Source organism: Dreissena polymorpha, chromosome 14 (genome assembly GCF_020536995.1).
Source record: "Dreissena polymorpha isolate Duluth1 chromosome 14, UMN_Dpol_1.0, whole genome shotgun sequence".
NCBI lineage: Eukaryota > Metazoa > Mollusca > Bivalvia > Myida > Dreissenidae > Dreissena > Dreissena polymorpha.
Window position 1 is genome coordinate 11,197,146 of NC_068368.1, and position 20,897 is coordinate 11,218,042.

Sequence of the window (20,897 nt, forward strand, 5' to 3'; positions counted from 1 at the left end):
CAAAATGGCGGCCGATGTAAACATGACCTATTACCCGACACTTCATAAATACTACTCCAGTATATACAAAGTCACATAACTATCACGTGACCCGGACTCGGCGAAAAAATCTGCGTCTGCTGCAATCAAAATTGCAAACGGAAATATGCTTTTTGGTGTGTAAATGCATGTTTTGATAAATGCATTCAAAAAGTAATAGCAAAAAACACACAAAACGGTGTATATAACAATAAATGCTTTCCTTTAACCTGTTTTCGGCGCATTTGTTTCAAGCTTAGTAGGCAAGTAGGTCATGGACTTCATGTGCGACCATTTGTTTATCAATGTGACGTCATGCACACTTTTGTGCATGTGCATACAGAACCAAATCAAAACGTCCGATAATAGGTGCTGTTCGATAACAGGTACTTAAACATCCACCAGAGTATGTCAGTTTCAATTTTCACTTCTTAATGGCGTATTGACGAATGCAGTGACGTCACACAGACATGTATAGTTGTCGACGAAAGAAACGCGGCCGATCATGTTGTGCACAAATTAAACTTTTAAACAATTGTTTATTTATGAAAAGGGATAATATTAACTATAGAATATTGGGTTCATTGAAGAAGTTAATTCGAAACTAATCTTATTCGATAGTGTAAACCTGAAGTACGCAGAAAATTTAGACGGGTTATCTTTTTTAAGATTTTGTTAACAACATATAGAGCAATTCTAATTTGCAATGCATTATGGGAAACAGGAAGTGTCACACAGGGAGGCAAACAGACGTATTTTGATCGTAGAAAATCATATAATGCAAGGAGATAGAGTACCATTACCTACAAAATAATAAATTTCTTGTCGTATTTTTATTGAGGAATGCATCTACGTGTCATGTAGCGTTTGTCGAAGTGCCTATGTTGTTCCAGCGGTCTTTGATTTACCATCGCGAAAATAGATGACGGCAGGAATTATTTGACTTGATAGCCTATAAGGTAATGTCTCCCTGTATTTCAGAAAATTGATACAAATAAACGGTCAACGCCCGCTTTGCGGGCTTTTGCCCGTAATATCTAATTTTAAACAATAACATTAATAAATATTCTAATATGATTATAGGTGCTACCTAATTTACGGGCAAAAGCTTAATTATTTTAAAGCTATTTAAAAATGACAGTGTGATTGTAATAACATTAAAAATTGTACTCACAACTCATCTTGCAGGCTGCGCATGAAAACTGGTTGTGAGCCCTGGTCTATGGTGAGGCTGAAATTGGAAACACACAAATTAGAACATTAAGGATAATACAAAAGTTTGGTTCAATAAAAAATAAATAGTAAGACGTTTTCAAGTATTATAAAAGAACAATAGTCAATCACTTGTTATTAAATTTTTTGAAAAACATTTTTTAATAAGTTTTGAACCTACCTTTGATTGGTTCTGTTTTAGTCATCTGGTACTTTTTTACTGTTGAGAGCATCCTGTTTCCATGTTGGTCTTGGTGAGTATTTGTGTTTTATTTGTTTTGGTAAGTGACTGACATGTCACCCACCAGCATTTATTTCGCATGGGCATAATTTTGATACTTGATTAATACTTTTAATGTATTTTGGTTATCATTTAAAAAAAAGATAATGCATAGGAAAAGAATATATGTGTGTACAGTTAGATTTTGTTGTTGGAGTATTATTTGATTGTTATGTTTTAATTGGATCCGGTTAGTGACTCACATGTCACCCACCAGAGATGTGACATTTGATATTTCTCCTATGTAGACAGACAGACAGTATTGTTATGCAAATCAATCAATTATTGAAATATTATTAAATAATATTTTGTGTATCATACGAAACACACATCAATAGCAACACTAACCCAAAGATATCAAATAATGAAAAACCAACAACGCAAGAATATGCTGATAAAATTAAAAAGTATGTAAGTTTATACTGTTTGTGATATTAACAAGGGTATTGTATGATCCAGAAAAAGAACGGGATTTAGGATATGTCAAACGTGCATCGTTTTACTGCATATCATTTGGGTAAGTAAATGTTGTTTATGTGTAATAAACGAAATGCATTTTTAAGCCAAAAAATGTAGATCAATCCAATTATTATAGATATCATGATCTGGGATATAAATTGAAAGAAAAGACAATTACTGATCAAGTGAAGTAGTTGCAAACTGCATGTTATATATTCATTTCTAGACATAATAAGGCAAAAAATAATCATGCCAATAAAAATTAGATTAAATGTCTAAGTTAAGCATTAACAAAGTAAGGTCCTCTTAAGGATGAGAAAAAAAAATTACTGTCAATAAAACAGACTGGTTTAATTGTTATTATTGGGACACAAAGTTTTGTATTTAATGCTTATTTGTTGTTTATTTTACCCTACCGGTTTCACCGGTGGGGACTTATGGTTTGCGCTCTGTCCGTCAGTCCGTCCGTCTGTCAGACTTTTCTGGATCCTGCGATAACTTCTTTCTTTATAAGTTCTTTATATTTTTTTCATGAAACTTGAAACATGGACAGATGGCAATATGGAGATTATGCACGTCATTTAATTTTGTTCCTACGTCAAAAATTCTGGTTGCTATGGCAAAAAATATATTTAAAAAAATAAGCTACTTAATGGTACACATACATGTAGGGGACATCATTGCTTGGCAATAGCTTGTTTGAAATTAAAACATTTCCCATTCAAATATTAATAAAAAAAAGTAAATGAACCATAGATTATTCTGCCATAATTATTTACGGAGCTAATACATTCTAAGCATGCGCTAGATACAAATAGTTGATTATCCATTTTTACAAATACATAAATATAGAAAATAAATTTTGTCTCTTGTGGCTGCTCTACTGGTTAAAATATTTATTTCTATGATTACTTGTGAAATAAAATAAATTGATAATCTTTCTATGTCAACAAATATTTTCTAATCTTCTTTCATTCCACTTCTTAATGTTCTTATTGTAATTTCAAGCGCTTAAAATCCCAAGTATCATGCTCTTCAGAGCTATCTGACTCGTAAGCAGGATTCAAGTCTTTTACAACTGATTTACACATGTATGTGTACCATTAAGTAGCTAAGCTAGACTGTGGATGTACACCATCGTAAAACAAACTGTATGAAAATTTCTTTATTTTGTGCTTATTCTGGCCATTTTTGCCTCGTTTTTTAGTTTTGCAAATTAAAAGGTCTCTATCCCAACGTACTGAATGTTTTGAAAAGCGTTCATTTAGTGAGCTTATAAGTGAATTTATTTCATTGATGTCATTTTCAAAGTCAATGTGTTGTTTTGAAATTTGATCATAAGTATACATTGATTTGGTCAGTGTTCTTTATTAAAGTATTAAACTGTGATGAGGAAATCAATGAAACAGGTGGAATATGGACTAATTTGCATGAAACTGTACTGCTGTTGTAGGTTTTATAAAAAGAATTTATGACTTCAAAAATGTGTGATGTTTTAGCAAGATCAGAAATGTAGACGATTTCTGTACCATTCGCATGGTGAATTTTTTCAGTTAAATTGCATATGCCTGCAGCAACAATGACAAATACATGGTGAACTGATGTTGATGATGAGAATATTTTTCTTAATTTGTTGTCAAAAGCTTGTGTTAATGTTTCTATTTTTGTTCCCGGAATTATGATTGTATGTACAGTGTAAAGAGTAAGTGTTGTGTTGGACATTAAAAAGTGTTTTTACTTTGCCCCTCTAGAATCTGTGGCAAAAATAATGTGATCCATGACGTTTTCTGAATCTACAATAGCAAATAAAATATGTTTTAAATACATACAATATTGTCATACAGAAAAAATGCCTTTGTGTTAACACAAACAGGACAAGAGCATCCAAATTAGAAAAAAAGTTTCATTCTGAGTAATTATGAAATAAATTGTGTTTCACTTCACCAGCATGTTATATTTATTTGCAGGAAATCAATAATGCCAACAAAGAATTAAATGGAAACCAAACAGCATTTGTGGTGTATGAAAGAATGATGGAGAGTTCGTCCCCAATGTGTTTGTTATAATTTGAAGAAACATTATTTTACCTTCCTGGTTAATGTCATCAAATTAACCTGAAATTATATTAGCAGGAATTGTCAGTGTTTATATCGGGTAAGAAATTAGAGAAATGTCATAACTTTATTGAATTATAGAATTTATATTGTGGCTTAGTTTTTACATGAACACTAGCAAGCATTAAATCAACTTCTCAGTAAATTGGTTAGTAGCTGACATGCCACCCACCAAACTTACTTGAAAGTATTCAATACATTCATTCTTCTGTACCTTGTATTTCTTGGAAGTGGGTGTTGAAAGAAGTTGATAGTAGTTTTTGGAAAACATCATCATTAATCATATTCAATTGAGCAAATTTACTTCCTGTTTGGTTGGCAAGTTTTGACAAGCGCTTAATTTCATTTGACCTTGCCTTAGTTCGAGGTGTATCAACAATGTGACATAACCTGTCTTCATTAACCAATACATTTGGATGCCAAAAAAAGTCTGATATTTCATTTGGACCCCCAGCTGTTTTTGCCCTTGAAAGTGCTACAAAGAGAGCTCCGGGATTCTTTGACTCAAAAGACTTTGTACCTGGATCAATAACTATGTAGCGATTTGTTTCACCATGTCCGATTGTCATGCCTTGACATCGGTGAATTGTTGTACCCCAGGCAAGCCTTAAAGGTAATTGTTTTCGTTTGCAACCATGACAATAACATTCCACTTTTCTTTCTGCAGGTACAAGAGGGACAATGCATGGGTTGTCTTTCATAAAAGGTGGTCCTGTGTACCTTGGGAAATGCACCATAACAACAATTGGTTGACAAAGAGGTGGTTTGTTACCATTACAGTATATAATGTCAACTATGGTCCCAATGGAGCCATTGAACAAACCATAGAGAACATTAAGATTGCAGGTTAGCATGACTTTTGCACCTCTGCATAAAAAGAGCACTCTCATTAAACCATGGACTTTGTCTTCAGTGGCACTCAAAGCATGTGGGCCATGATCAATACAGGGTATCTTAGCAACAGGAAATTCAGAATTGATTGTCTCAAGCTGATTCATATTATGTTTGTATTCAGAAGCATGAGTAGGGAAAACAAAAAGAGCATTTTGTTCAATGTTTTTCATCACATTGTTAGTATAACGACGTTTGATGTCATTCCATTGAAACTGTTGAAGCCATGTGGCATTTTCTTTTGTAAGTTTGTAGTCTCTAAGTGACATTAAAATGTCTTTAAAGTGTTTCTGTTCCTCATTTTGACGAACAATGATATCTAAATGAACAACTTCTGAAAACTGTTGCCATACCAAAGCACCATGCATGGCTGCTGGTATTTTGCCATTGAAATGATAAACAGGTGAATCAAGAACAGGTGGTAATTGTACATCATCTCCAAAAAATACAACAACAGGAAGCCCACCCCAGTCAGCTGTCACATTGTTTATACCATGCTTGCAATGAAACTCCATCCATCCCAATGTTGTACATCCAATAAGGGACCTCTCATCAACAAGTAATGCTTTAACGTTCTTTAGATTACTTTGTAATGTTTCCCCACGTGATCCATCAGGAGTTGACATATCCTTACAGGAAACTTTTCCTGTAGGTATTTTTAAAAAACTGTGTATTGTTTGTCCACCAATAAGATTTGCACTGTTACCTGTGGGACAAAGGACTTGGACAGAATCATGAGAATGGAACAAGTGTTTTATTGCCTGTATAAGACATTTAATGAGGAACGACTTGCCAGAGCCAGCAGTTCCACTGACCACTAGTCGAAGAGGTGTATATGGTAAGTCGTTTTTACAGTTTTGAAGTGTTGTCATAATAATACTAAATGCAAATTTCTGTTTTCAGTTCATATTAGATAAATCTACATTTTCATATTCAATGTGGTTGTTAGGCTGGTTTTCATTTTTTAAAGACTCCAAAAAGTTTATGCCTAAACCATCTGGATAGTTGTATGCACATTGTCCCCAATCATGGTTTGGACTACCATCATCAAAAGTATATTCATCATCATTTGACATAAATTCATTATTTGGTCTCAAAGTCTCCACCCATTCTGGTTGTTCTACAATGATTTTTTCTGGCTCACATTGTTGTTCATGAACAAAGTCATCAGATTGATTTCGTTTGGCTCTTTCAATAGCAGCTTTGATAAAGTTTGGACATGCTTCCGACTCTACAAAGGTGTTCATGACTTCAGTCCAAGTGTTTGTTCCTCTTATATCATCTAATTTCCTCCAGTCTGGCCAATGCAAAAGCAGTATGGTCCTTGAGTATTCTTCACTGAATGGCCATACTGCTTTTGTACTGTTACCAGCTATCACAGGAACTTTGCCTTTGTTGCATATAAATTGATACCATGAGCATTTTTTTTCTCAGGCCGTGACAAATATTTATCCAGAGGTGTACTTTTTGTGCAAGTGTTGCCAGTTTTTTCAAGTACCCTGGACCCAGACATGCTTACTGACTGAAACTGGTGACTGCTGTGAAACAAAGGTAAACCTGTCAGTTCATATGCTGCTTCCATACTTGAAATGTCTCTTTTTATTGTGTTCATTAGCAACTTGGTGCAGAGGGATTTGCCATCAGTGCTAGAAGTTTCATCAGTGGCATTTACCATTGCATTAAAAAGATCAACCACTTCTCCAGTTGGCTGATTTCCATTGCATGCATAACCAGAAACATACTTCTCAGTTGCAATTATATCACTTATTGATGGATTATCTGGTGAACTTTTTGAAAGGATTAAGGATATATCACAATTTGCCCGCCATGCTTGAGTATGGTACTGGGAATGCTGAACCAGAAATGGGTGGTCTCTCTAATTTCAAGCCTAAGAGAGCCATATTTATCCTTTACAATTGCGGTACTATCACGAATAGCTTTACCTTGCATGTTTTCTGACCCAAACTCCATTCTACAGACTTTGTGTTTCATTATAAAGAAGTGAAACTCCAGCTGCTGGAGCAGTATTGAATTTTTATTAAAAACAATTAGTTGGTCCTTTATTTAAGGCAAGTGACCGATTGCCCAAACAGTACAAAACAGCACAATACAGCACAATACAAACCAACATAAACACAAAATATGAATAAAGCTGGGGTCACCGCCTTGGAACGGTCAATGCAAAGCATTGGGGGTTTAAACCTGGTTATAGAGCGCTCAACCTCACACTTGGCCCAGCAATATTCATAATACATTTAAGTGTAAATAAAATTTAACGTCATAGCATTGTAACTCAAATTAAACAATAATAAAAGGGAATTAAAACGCATTCAATTTAATTACTATTTAATTACTCAATTGCATTGAAGATACAAGATCCCTTTTTTTGAAACGAGGCAGTACGATGAACAACGGTGCAAGTTAATTTTATTTGTAAGAAGTAAATGGTCTTCTAGTATAGAATATTAACTCTGACTTATGTCCATGAACAATTTAAAAGGGGGATTTTTAGATTCAGGTGGTGCGGGTGCATTTTCCTCGGGAGGAGGCCACAGATCCTTGTTTGGATAACCAGAGGCATCAGAACCGGCAGGATGCATTGCGGTCATTGCAAAATTTTGCTGTGCCCACTCAGAGAGCTTACTGGCACAGAAATCTTCATCCAGACCGTTTTTCAAAGCCTCATGAAGAAGATTGTGTGGTTCTCTGTCAGATCTCCAACATAGTCCATGAAAGTGAATCATGCCTCTGGATTTGGCAAACTCATACCTGTACCAGAAAGTATCAACCTTAAATGCAGTTTTCATTACAGTTTCAAAGTATTCTTGTGTCCGAAGATTAAAGTAATGTGAGACAATGTGACTGTTATTTTGAAGAATAGAAAATAGAATGTTTTTGTCGTTAAGATCAACAATTTCACCAGTTGTTTGTAGATTGTATTGAGTTAAAAGTCTCCTTAGTGGTGCAAAGTAAAATTCAGCACAGCTAGCAGTGCTGAAAAATGAAGGGAGGCCTTTTCCAGCATTAATTTGGTACTGAATAAGTGCTCTTAACTCTTGTGCTCTTCTGGACCAGTATTGTGAAGTTCCTCGAAGAGAAGCACCAAAGTACAAGATTTTTTGTGCAATAGAAATATCACCATTTTGAATTCTTTGCTTAAGGTCATCGATGGACATGTGCTCATCACCGATCTGTTGTTTCATGATGTATGTGCTCTGTTCTAAAGCTCTTTTACGTGAAATAATGTTATGAACTATGAACTTAAAGTACTTGTGTTGTGCAAAACGACCGTCTGTGTACCATATCAAATGTTCTGCCCATTCACTCATTGAAAAGCAAGTTCTTGGCCGATTTATGTGAAAGTCACCAACACAATTGGGAAACAAACATGGAAATGCAAGAGTAAAAAAAATATTGAGTTGTAAACTCTGAAACTGGACTATTGTCTCTTGTTGGCCATGGAATAGTTACTGTTTTTTTCTCGAACATTTTTCTTTACTTTTAGGATCTGTAATTTCTTGTAAAATGGATTCAATGTTATTTCTAATATTAACTGATTCGTCTGGTAGTTGAACAGCTGAATCAGTATCGCCATTTATTTCATCAGGTGATACTTTTTCTTTAGCTGGCCCTTGGTCTTTATCAGTTGTGCTTTCAAAATTACTTTTGATTGTTTCAAGATTTATTTCCCCATTTTCAGGAAGAAGATTAAGTGTATCTTGACTAAAAGTTATATCTGAGTAGGCCACATTGTTGGATTTAAGACAATTCAGTGCTGATTGAACTGCAAAACGCCTAACTTTAAAGTCTTTGTTTATTGCATTATTTCCAGTTTTACGGACACAAATTATTTGAAAATCTGTTGGAAGTTTCGGTAAAATTTGACATGGTTCATTTATAATTTGTGGAAATGTAACACAATGGCCATTTGCAGCAATTCCACCATGCTTAAGCATATGAATATACATGAGTGGTGATATTCTGCTTATTAGTTGCTGTTCGACTAAAGATAAATGGGAAAGTTCTGCAGGGACATTTCCAGGGTCCATATTGTTTTGTTTAGAGAACATTTTAATGTCCGATTTGTCAATGTGACAACGATGACAAAACTGTATTTCTGTACATTTTCATTTCAATTCTACATTCGTTACATGTGGTACAATTCTTAAACATGTAAGACATTTGCTTTACCTCAAATGCGCGTATGGTATCCATTGTAATATTATGCTGCACACTAAGAGACATTGGTGGTGCAGGTGGTATTTCATTAAAATTTAATGACAGGTTTTTTACTGCTGCAGACAAGGCATACCTCAAATGCGCGTATGGTATCCATTGTAATATTATGCTGCACACTAAGAGACATTGGTGGTGCAGGTGGTATTTCATTAAAATTTAATGACAGGTTTTTTACTGCTGCAGACAAGGCATAGGCATTTTTTTTAATCCGTCTTGTTCTTTGTAGTTTATCTTCATTTTGAATAGGATGAACAAATTTTATACCCAATTTCCTACAATTCTGAAATGTGTCCAATTCATAAGGATTAAGAAAATCTGTGCAAATTTGTTCATGCGCTTGTTTAAATACTTTTGTAGAATTTGTGTTTTTTTGTGGGCTCTTTAATTTTTGGTTTACCTTAGTGGTTGACTGCTTTGTAACACCTTTTGACGCTAAAGCACTTTTGTTGGATTTTTTAATTGCTTTGTTCGGTTGTTTTGTATTTTTGTGCACTATTGTAATTGTTGATGGAGGATTTGTTTGTGTGTTTGTGTGTGGGGGTTTATTATGTGAGAAAATAGTATTTTCATTCAACTGTTTGTTGTTGCATGTGTTTGAAGTGTTCTTCCTCTCTGAAAGTAGTGTAAAGTGACTGTTCCACAGCAGAAGAGTCACATTAAGATCAGAGTTATGGTGTGAAGAGTGTGAATGTCTTGTGTATACAACTGATGTTTGTCGTGTTTCAGAATTACATATGCTGCCTTTTAACCATATTTCTATGTTTATTGGTAATATATCACATGCTGCCTTAATTTCACTTATCGTTGCCCAACCACATCTTGTAATCATTTTTAAGCGGTATTCTTCCATTGATTGATTTACTAATTCATGCCCACAAATGGCTGACTGCTGCCATGAAATCCAGTTTTCAAGTACATGTGTGCAAATCATGTTTCTATAATAAGTGCTCATTGATGTATTACCATTAAATGCTAAACTGATACAGCTAAAGAAACGATTTCCATCACCCGGCACATTTAAGTTGTTGAAAACCTTACCTTCTATAAACAATGAATTTGCTGGCATTTGCAAGGAATCTAAATTGTACAGTTGAACCGGAGAATGAGTGGGGTTTATATTTTTGCTTGAAACATTACATGTGGCACTAATATCTCTGTTGTTTGGCCTTCTTTGAGTGAGATTATTATTTAAAGATATTGCTTTATTGGCAACTGTTGATTTATTTATTTTCATATGTGGGGGTGTTTGGTTCAAATGCTTGTTTTTCCCAGTCACGTTTGCTTTAGCATAAGTAGGTTTTTTGAGATTTTTTGTATTTGAACCCGTTTCTTTTGATCTCAAGATATTTGTACTGTATGGTTGCATGCAGTTTTTAAGTTCAGTACTTGTGACGTTTAAATAATGGTCTTCTTGTATGGAAGTAGTGTTGAAGTGAACCGGAGTTTGATCTATCGGATTATAATAGGAATGATCGTGTGAAACACAAATATAATTATTTTGTGTATAGTAATGGTCATGTGAAAGACCAATATTATTGTGTGTATTATTGTTATTAGCATTATTTAAATTGCTAAAGGTTACTTCGGCGTAAGTACGTTTTCTGGAGTTTGCTTTTGCTTCTGATGTTGAACTCGAGATATTTTCAATATTTGCATGCTCAATGCAGTAATTATGGTCAGTTAGACTTGTAAAAGACATGTTTATGATATGAAATGAATTACTTTCTGAGCCAAAAATAAAGCCTTATTCAATTAAATATTGGAAGTATCAAAGTAATGCTAATTTGTCATTGGTATAAGGCATTGGAATAAGTATTGTATGCAAAATGTAAGCTTACTTAGAAATAATGAAGCTTTAAATCAATAAAAAGTTGGAAATCCCACAGTCAAGGCTCATCTGTTAATGGTACAAGAAATGGGAGAAATCTTTATGCTGAATGATTAAGTATTAAATAAAATGAAAATGAAAATGAAATTAACTGTTTAAATCAATATACCATAAATTGATCTACAATGAATTGTTTTACCATTTTGAATAACACAAAAATACTGGTTCATATAAGGAAATTTAACGTTTTTAGAAGATATATTATTTAAATAATGATAAAAATTATAAAAATAATATTAAAATCGGTTGTTTTTTTTAGTTTTGAATTTGGAATCGTAAATAAACCAAATTTGTTACAATAAAATATACCAAGACCAGGAGCTCTCAACAGTATCGTTCTTCTCTTTATATCTGCTGCAGACGAACAATAAAATGCTCCGCTCGCGACCGGATTTAGGGAATACCGGTACGCACCGGACGCTGTATGCGCAGTGGTTACCTCCCCTCAAAATTTGAGAGCTCGTAATCAACGCCGATGTTCATGAATGCAGCGAATCAATTTGTAAAAAGTTTTATTTATTGATTTGTGACGATAATAATACGGGCAAAAGCCCGCGAAGCGGGCGTTGACCGTTCATACATATGGGAATTTAGACATAAAATTACATAAGAATACCACATATGGATACGTCTAAAAAAAATTTGCCACGCGACATATATTTTCGCGATGATATTTATGAACTTGAACAAATCAAAAACACTTTGACATACGCTAAATCACATGTTAATATATACCTCAGAAAAAGTTATATCAATGACATCATAATTGTGTAGCGAATCGCACTAAACATTCTCGCATTATTTGTTTTTCTTCGCAACAGTTCCAGAATTAGGTCATTACTCAATTATCTCCCCTGAATGTTCTTCTTCAGTGGGTATAAGCCGAAGACTGGTTCACTACATATAGTAACAGTCTTCACCGAACACAATTTAAGGGAACATAACCCGTCTTTAATATATTGCCGAATCTCCGATTTCTGTCGAATTTATTTGCTTTGATCTTTTCGATATCTTATTGTTATTATTATCCTGACAAATCACAAACGCTTGTTAAAAAATTATTTGTTTTAAACACTATAGTTGGCATCTCTACAAGTATTCTCGCGGTGTTTCAATAACGACACCCTACTGTTTATGTATCAGAATTTGTGACGCATTTTCCATTCGCTCTCAGAAAGAAGTTTTACGTTTGATCATGAGCAATATTCTGGTAAGTTGTCGTTGTTACCCACCAGAAACACATTTATTCACAAATTTTTAAGATATTCAGATCTAACTTTTTAGTCTTTAAGCTTTAATTTTTAAAGTATTTTCTCCTCGTCTGCTCGCACTTTACCGATATCCCAAAAGGTTACATACATATCACTATAAATAGTTTAGGCCTAAAACCACAAAATCCGATACCGTTGGAATTTTCGTACCACAATCTTACGTAAAAAATCTTCCAGATTCGAAATCAACAAAAAACAAGACATTTATAAATTGTCTGCATTATTGATCAAATTTTAAGATATTTGTTGGTTTTCCGTTTTTAGAAGCTGTTCTGCCAAGGCAAGAGCTGGGCATTATACAAGCCATTATATCCAGCAAAACTGACAGTTTTGGTTTACAGAAATCAACAAAGGAGGGATTCCCGAACTATCAAAATTTCCAAGCTATACAAACAGTTATTATCTGTGGTGATCTTTATTGGTTCTGTTTGTTTACTTGGATGGAACTTGTTTACTTGGATGGAACATGTGTGAACTTTTATAGAACTTTGAAAAGTCTATATATGTCTATCTATAAACAAAAATCAGCTATGGTATAATAAGATCAGATGTGCAAACAATGTCAAAGGGTTGTTAAATTAACAATTTGAAGGCAATTATGCTGAAAAAATATGATAAGTTTCCATGCAAATTTTGTCTGTATTTCGACAAGTGTCTGCCGATTATTGTCAAACTAGTAATACAAAACTTACCACAAGTATGTAAAAGCACTAAGTACCAGTGATCTTTTTTAGTAAGATAGTGTAATTCTAAACAGTAGCAAATAGCTTGTTTAGTAAATGCATAATGCAATTAATATGATTTTCGTTCCATTGTGTAATTAATAAATTGGTTGTTACTTGCTAATCCATGATAAATGTTTTATGGCTAGTGAAAAACCAGCAATGTTAATTTTGTAAAAGGTACCGGTAATACAATAACACCACTTTGTAATTTTATATACGTAAATATTCTTGAAATGTAGGTTGATGAGTTTTACTTATTTTGTAACTATTATTTTATGTGCAAATAAATGATGTGAAGTGTTTTGTATATCCACACAATACCACATATCTTTTTATATATGTACTGTATTATGTGTTATTTGAATGTTTAAATAAAAAAATATGGATGATATAACATGATGCATTCTAATATTTGCATTTAAATTGTAACTGTAGAGCTAAGTGTATGCAGTTTAGACTGTGATTTTAGAATTGCTACAAAATGGCTAGTTTTTTAGTGGCGACACAATTTAAACTATTCAACAATAGTTTGCGAAAGAAAATTAGAAACCTGCAAGATACCTGTATTTATTAAATATTTTAATTGCGAAACAAGTATGTTGTTATGCTGTTACACATAATTATAAATTGATAATAAATAAGAAGACAATTAAGTGTGTTAACATTTCCCAACAGTAGAAATCATTCTGATGAAGTCAGTGGTATACAGACGAAAGCTCCAGGTATGGCTTTCAATACGTAGTGTGTGTTATTTGGCAGTCTAAAACTTATTGGATTAAAAAAAATCCTGTCAAATTTGTCAATCAAAATTGATTTGACACATCACATGTACTGTATGCTAAATGCAACGGCTTTAGCAAGCTGTCAAGTTGAATTGAGACATTTGATGAAACAAACTGGTTCCTGGGTAGGACCAGTACTTAAGTGTCTATATGACGTACCATGACGTCGAAAGTCTACAAGACCTACTAGGTATAACGAGAAATGTACTTCAACGTACAGTTTTCACCGACCCTTGAGTGTTAGCCAATCAGAAGACACCTTACATCTGTTGCTTTTAGAGATATTTGACATTGAACATAAGTATTATTATTATTTATACCAAATTATGCGACTATCGACCGCTTACTCATAGATATTGTGCGTATTTATTAAACATTATTATTATTATAATTTATACCAAATAATGCGACTATTGACCGCTTACTCATAGATATTGTGCGTATTTATTGACCTGGCGTGGCGGAATTAACCTCTGACTTATGCAAGTTATGGTTATCACAAAATACGACCAACGGAGAGGTTATAATACATTATTTATCCCGTTTATGCTTGGTAACTGTTTGGTTACCGTTGGGAATTTCCTACACAGTAATGCACTGGACGGTCGTGGTACTCCGCCCCGCATGATCAATAAATACTCACAATATGCTGAATAATTTTAAATTTAAAAAGGTAACAATTGAATCTTCTTCAAATTTGTATATAATCTATTTCAATGCATTAAATACTTGAAACTTCTATGTGTTGTTTTTTTGCCATTCTGATATTTTTATTAGTCGAAGTACAAACATGTATGTCGAAGTACAAATTGTACTTTGACGTACAAATATATACTTCGAAGTGTATTTTATATTTATGTCGACGTACAATTATTGTACTTTGACGTACATTTCTCTTTTTAACTTGTAGGTCTTCTTGACTTTCAACCCAAATTGTACGCCATAGTATGTCTTTAGGGTTATCTAAAGAATGCTCCCACTTAAGAGATCAATACAGAGACCTCCCAGTGACTAAGCCAGTTAGCAGACACCCCATCCACTATACCACAGACACCGAACCAGCTATAAATTCCTGTGGCTAGAAAACAAAAAAATATAAGATGCTAAGTTTAAGCTTGGAACATGTAACTTGTTTTAAGATTGATTTTTTTTGGATGCATTACTTAATTATTGCAACAATTATAATATTTTGAACACAATCATGTCAATATATTTATTAAAAATACATAGTTATCAAAAAAACTTAAAAAGCTTTTGCCCGTAAATTAGGTAGCACCTATAATCATATTAACATTGAGATATAGAATAAATCGGATCAAATAAATTCGCAACTAATCATATTCGATTTATTGCATCGGGATTTAGGCAATCCATTTTAGACGGGTTTGGTTTATTGACGTTATGCTTGGAACAAGGTATCACAACTAGGTAGTAAACCAGTTTAACAAACGGAGGCAGAAACAAGACGAGCATTCAGGGGAGATAAGTAATGACTTAATTCTGGAACGGTTGCGAAGAAAAACAAATACTGCGAGAATATTAAGTGCGATTCGCTACACAATTATGATGTCATTGATATAACTTTTCCTGAGGTATGTATTTACATGTGATTTAGCATATGTCAAAGTGTTTTTGATTTGTTCAATTTCATAAATAGCATCGCGAAAATATATGTCGCGTAGCAATTTTTTTTGAGACCCATCCATATGTGGTATTCTTATGTAATTTAAGGCTAAATTTCCATATGTATGAACGGTCAACGGCCGCTTCGCGGGCTTTTGCCAGTATTATATTTCTCCTTAAAGATATTGGTCCTTCCTGTTTCCCATAATGCATTGCAAATTGAAAATTGCTCTAGATATTGTTCAATCGGGACTCCTCGGACAATTCCGCCATAACGACAATCGTCTCTCAGGCATTGTGTCACACTGGTCTTACTGACAGGAATCCACTGTAGCAACATATTAATCAGGAATTATGGTTTGAATCCGTGAACTATTATTTTTAATGGTGAAAGAAAATTTCCATGGCACGTTTTCAAAAATTCCTAATCAAGCGCGGTAAAAGAACACACAGACTAGCAAATTTATTACAGCGCCAACTTCCGGGTAAAAATGATTGATTTTTTATATTCAGTATAGACAAATGCCGCATCATATCCAGGGGTTCTGAAATATGCTGTCCGAGTTGTCCGAGTCGTCAATTTACCCTTCCGGGCAAGCAGTTTTTGAAAACTGGCTTGTCCGCAGACAAGTAAAATTTCCGTGGTAAAATTTGTTTCAAGAACGAAACTTCAATACTTTTCGAAAAAAAACCAAGAGGGCCTGAAAGGCCCAAGGTATCCCCCGCAACATATGCTTTGTTTGAGGATGGGTGCAAATTGGACGGATGAACATAATGATAGATGGACGGACGGAGGACAATAACACAAAACTGAGACAAAGGAAGGTTCTTAAGCCTTCACAATTTGCAGGAATATATTCATACCAAGTTTCAAAGAAATCCGCCAAAGCGCTTCCAAGATATGGCTCCGGACACAAAAATGCCTATAGTAAAAAGCATTTTTTCAAGATACAAAGGGCCATAAGTCTGTTTTTAACAGATGGTGTACAATGCCATTTGGCGTGCATCATCCTCTTATGCATATATATACTCATACCAAGTTAAAATGAAATCCGCCAAAGCACTTTCAAGATATGGCTCCAGACACAAAAGTGCCTATTGTAAAAAGCATTTTTTCAAGATACAAAGGGCCATAAGTCTGTTTTTAACAGATGGTGTACAATGCCATTTGGCGTGCATCATCCTCATATGCATATATCAGTGCTCACTCTGGCCTTCAGAAAATAATAGCCATAATTTTTTTCCTTAAAAAAAATAATAGCCAAAACAAATGCGGACTTTTCCGCAAAACGGTACTGAAGGCAAAAAGAAGGAAAAAACAATGAATCTCATTTTATCTTTGTTTTATTAAATGTATATCTATTGAATTTAAGTTATAATATATATATATATATATATATATATATATATATATATATATATATATATATATATATATATACTTAAAACCAAGCATAATATCAGTGTGTCATTCTCTTATAAAATATTATCATGGCTTTCCCTTCTCGAAAAAGTGCACTAAATGCGCATTTAATGCGCATTTAATGCACATTTAATGCGCATTAAATGCGCATGTTATTGGCACCGTATTTTTTGCTTAACAAGTGCATTTTATTATGTTAAAAAAAACACACTTTTTACTTGTGTGTTTATACATATAAGTGTATTTTTTCCACGAAATAATACACTAAAGTGCGTTTATTATGATAATAAGTGCGCTTAAGTTTATTTTTAAGCGCATTTATACTCTTGAGTGTATTTTAAGACATACAAATAATACACTTCATGGTCAAAGTAAATTTTTTAATGCGCATTAATACACTCATACAAATAATACACTTCATGATGCATTCAAAGTGAATTTTTTAAGCGCATTAATACACTTGAGTGCATTTCCAGACATACAAATAAAACACTTCATTGAGTTTTCAAAGTGAATTTTTGTAAGCGCATTAATACACTTGAGTGCATTTCCACTGATACAAATAATACACCTTACAAAATTGAAAGTGAATTTTTTTAAGCGCATTAATACACTTGAGTGCATTCCCAGTCATACAAATAATACACCTTACAGTATTAAAAGTGAATTTTTAAGCGCATTAATACACTTGAGTGCATTTTCAGTCATACAAATGATACACTTTATGAAGTGTTGGAAGTGAATTTTTTAAGCGCATTATTCGCTCAAGTGTACTTTTCATCACTTCAAATTAGTATGCTTGCTTAAAAATTTACCAAATTTTTAAACAATCCCAGCATTTTGAAGCCAGCATTCATTCTTTAAATGAAAGGTTTGTGTAAACACATACAGCAGTGCCTTCCCCAGGAATTTGTTCAGGCGCCCCGGGGGTGGGTTCGGGATGGGTGTCCACTCCCGACGTTTATTTTTTTTTAATTTAACGTGTCAATTCACGTTCTGTGGTGCGTTATAACTCAAAGAAAAACAGCGTCAAAAGACGTCATTTGGTGCACTATGACTCTTCAAAAAAATCCCCCAGTCATTTAAAAATATTTTTTTTTATTGTTTAATTGTTTTAAAACTTTTCCGCACAAATAGTAAAATCCCGACTCGAACGATTCCCCAATACATCCGTTTCAACCCGACTCTATTACTGTATACTTACTATTTTTCAAGTTTCTATTTATTACCCGATAATCCCGTTTATTCCGTTTTTATCAATCTCTTTCTGGTAAATATTTACGATAAAAGCTTTCAGTTATTTCTTTAACACAAACCTTGCCATTTTTTAAGTGACTATTTATAGATTTGATGAAATATTGCCTCTGAATATGCGTCAATCCCCTGACCTGTTGTGTGCTTGTTAAAACGCTCAATACACGTCATTTGTATGCAATAGACGCGACGTTGTACATGCTGCATAATTTTCGCGCTCTTTTTAATTGAGAAAAAGATTCGACACAAAATAAATTTGCACTGCTTATTTGAAGCAAAAATATTTAACGTTGCGGTAACATTTACATTCGGAAGTGTGTTTCGGATTAAAAACGCGTTAACATCGACTTACGGTAATGGGTTTCGGATTACAAATTTAATTATTCCCATTTGAGATTTCAACAAATATTAACCGTTGCGTAATAAATTCAACGATAATTTGTTTACACACTTTACGAGTCGAATAAATGTTTTGACGGAATTATGCATGAAATTCACGTTGTCCACGAGGATCACGGCCGGTTGCCATCATCAGTCTTCTAACTATCGATTATCGGACGAAACATTTACAAGTGTGCGTAATTAATTCAACGAAAATTTGTTAAAGCGCATTACGTGTCGAATAAATGTAAAAAAAACGAGGTGAATCAGTTCTATAAATGGACATGTTGAAATATACATGTTCTGGAATTAAATAAATTGTTGTCACATAATTGTAACCGCTATAATAATTAATTGTTTACCACTTGCAATTAATTTCTCGTATTAATTATGAGTCATAGGTAACACTTGTTTACAGTAAAAAGGTGTGATGATGATGCCCGAAACCGTCTTTAATGTTGTGCACTGTACTAATTACCGGTTTTATATTACTCAAATGGTACAACTATTTGCTAATCAAGCTGCGATAAACTCTTATTTCATGCCCGATGTCAATCAAAAATAATGGTCGATAGTTAACCCCGCCCCCATAAGCATTCGCGTAACCGATTGGACGATGAACTTCACAGTTTGACGACTGGAAAGTTACCAGATACATCCTTGTCAGCATTTAAATGACCGTGTAATGTTAGAATAATCGATACGCGCGTCATGCTATTCTCTTATCAGTGGATTATCCATTACCCCATGTGGTGTTTATAGCGATTACTTGTGAAAGTAGGTACCGAGTGCTCTTTTAAAACAGGGAATATTGATACACTGATAGGGAAACCTTGATTTTTTTGGACAATCTCCACTTTCTTTTACTGAAGAATACACTGATCGGAACATTTCAAGCGCCCCGGGGACTCTGATTTCGAAATTCAAGCGCCCCGGCAAGGGGCGCTTAAATGGCCTGGGGAAGGCACTGATACAGAAAAAACAAAAAGTACAATTCAATAGATAAGTACACACTTTATTAGAATGTTAAACCTTAAAAAACAAAAACAAAGGTTACATATCTACATACGAGAGGATTCAAACAGGCTACTACTGTCATGGTCTGTGAGGCGCATCTCGTGCTTGATCTCATTTGAGATAAGGTCCTGAAAGATATTTTATAATGTAAGTGTTAAATATTGCTGTTATGGTAATCTTGTTCAACAGTTGCTATAAATATCATAAATTTAAATCAAAACAAGTTTGTTGGCTTGTTGTTTTTGTTTGTTTATTTTTGCAATTTTAATCTCGTGATCATATGTGACTTAACACTTTTCATAAATAATTTAAAGAAATAACGTTTGGTAGAAAATACTGTTTATAAATGTACTAATATATGTTGTCTCCTTTGGCTGTGTGAACTGGTCGGAAGTGTGATGTCTTTAAAATGCAATAACCTTTATTATATAGTTTTACCTCTCAACAAATCCATCTTTTCTTGGTCAAGGACAAGCTACAGGGTGCGGTTTCCCACTCCTGTTCCCCTCAAGTTGGCCTGCTCGTGCAGGGTAAAACTGGTATAAATGTCCATACATCAGGTAGTCCCCCTTTTGCTCCCTTTTTTGGCAGGCGATGATGCACATTCTGTCCAATGGATCTTCCGATCAATGTAAATTTCACCTTGGGGTTTAACCTTCAAATATAAAAGTTCTTATAAAATATGGGGGAAAGAATTAATGAAAAGACATAGGTATAAATAAATTTTAAGATGACAATAACCATAAAATACAGCCATAATAATTCAAATAGTGTTTTTTTCCTTAAAATTGCATTACATTTACTTATCCATATACATTTCCCAGTGACAATACATAAATATGATAATGATCATAATTAATTAAATTAAAAAGAGATGCAGAAATGAAAATACAAACCCTTTTACAGCTGTTCTTCAGTATTCCAAAAAAACGGCAGTTGTTGAACTATGAGACCATATCACTTTAACCACCCACTTTGAATTTTCTTTGCAACAAACTTATTGTTGATATACACATAGTTTACAAAAAACAACTTTCTGTGCTCCAAATAACTTGCTGAGCTCCAACCAATCAAAAGTGGTTTGTTTTAAAATAGATGGTGCCATAACCAATCAACAGTCTATAAACACCCCTTTGTTTGGGCTAGATGGAGCACTGATAGGGATTAGTGTTTATGATGCTAATGGATCTCTTATCTGATCCTGATCTTATCTGATATTTATTGAATAATAATAATATTGAATAATACACAGCACACTTAGCACATTATATTTAATTGTTAATATTTCAATATAACATACTTATTGGTGTTAGCAAATAA

The 20,897-nt window shown here is 33.8% G+C and overlaps 2 long non-coding RNA genes across 2 annotated transcripts; both read left to right on the forward strand.

Moving 5' to 3' along the window:
• The first annotated feature begins 1,108 nt into the window (after positions 1-1,108).
• Positions 1,109-4,065, forward strand: LOC127857725 (uncharacterized). The gene is made up of 3 exons (XR_008038583.1): positions 1,109-1,484; positions 1,970-2,027; positions 3,937-4,065. It is a non-coding gene; the product is annotated as an uncharacterized LOC127857725 (long non-coding RNA).
• A 1,677-nt stretch (positions 4,066-5,742) lies between these two features.
• On the forward strand, positions 5,743-7,549 carry LOC127857726 (uncharacterized). The gene is made up of 3 exons (XR_008038584.1): positions 5,743-5,812; positions 6,409-6,525; positions 7,487-7,549. It is a non-coding gene; the product is annotated as an uncharacterized LOC127857726 (long non-coding RNA).
• Positions 7,550-20,897: the final 13,348 nt, after the last annotated feature.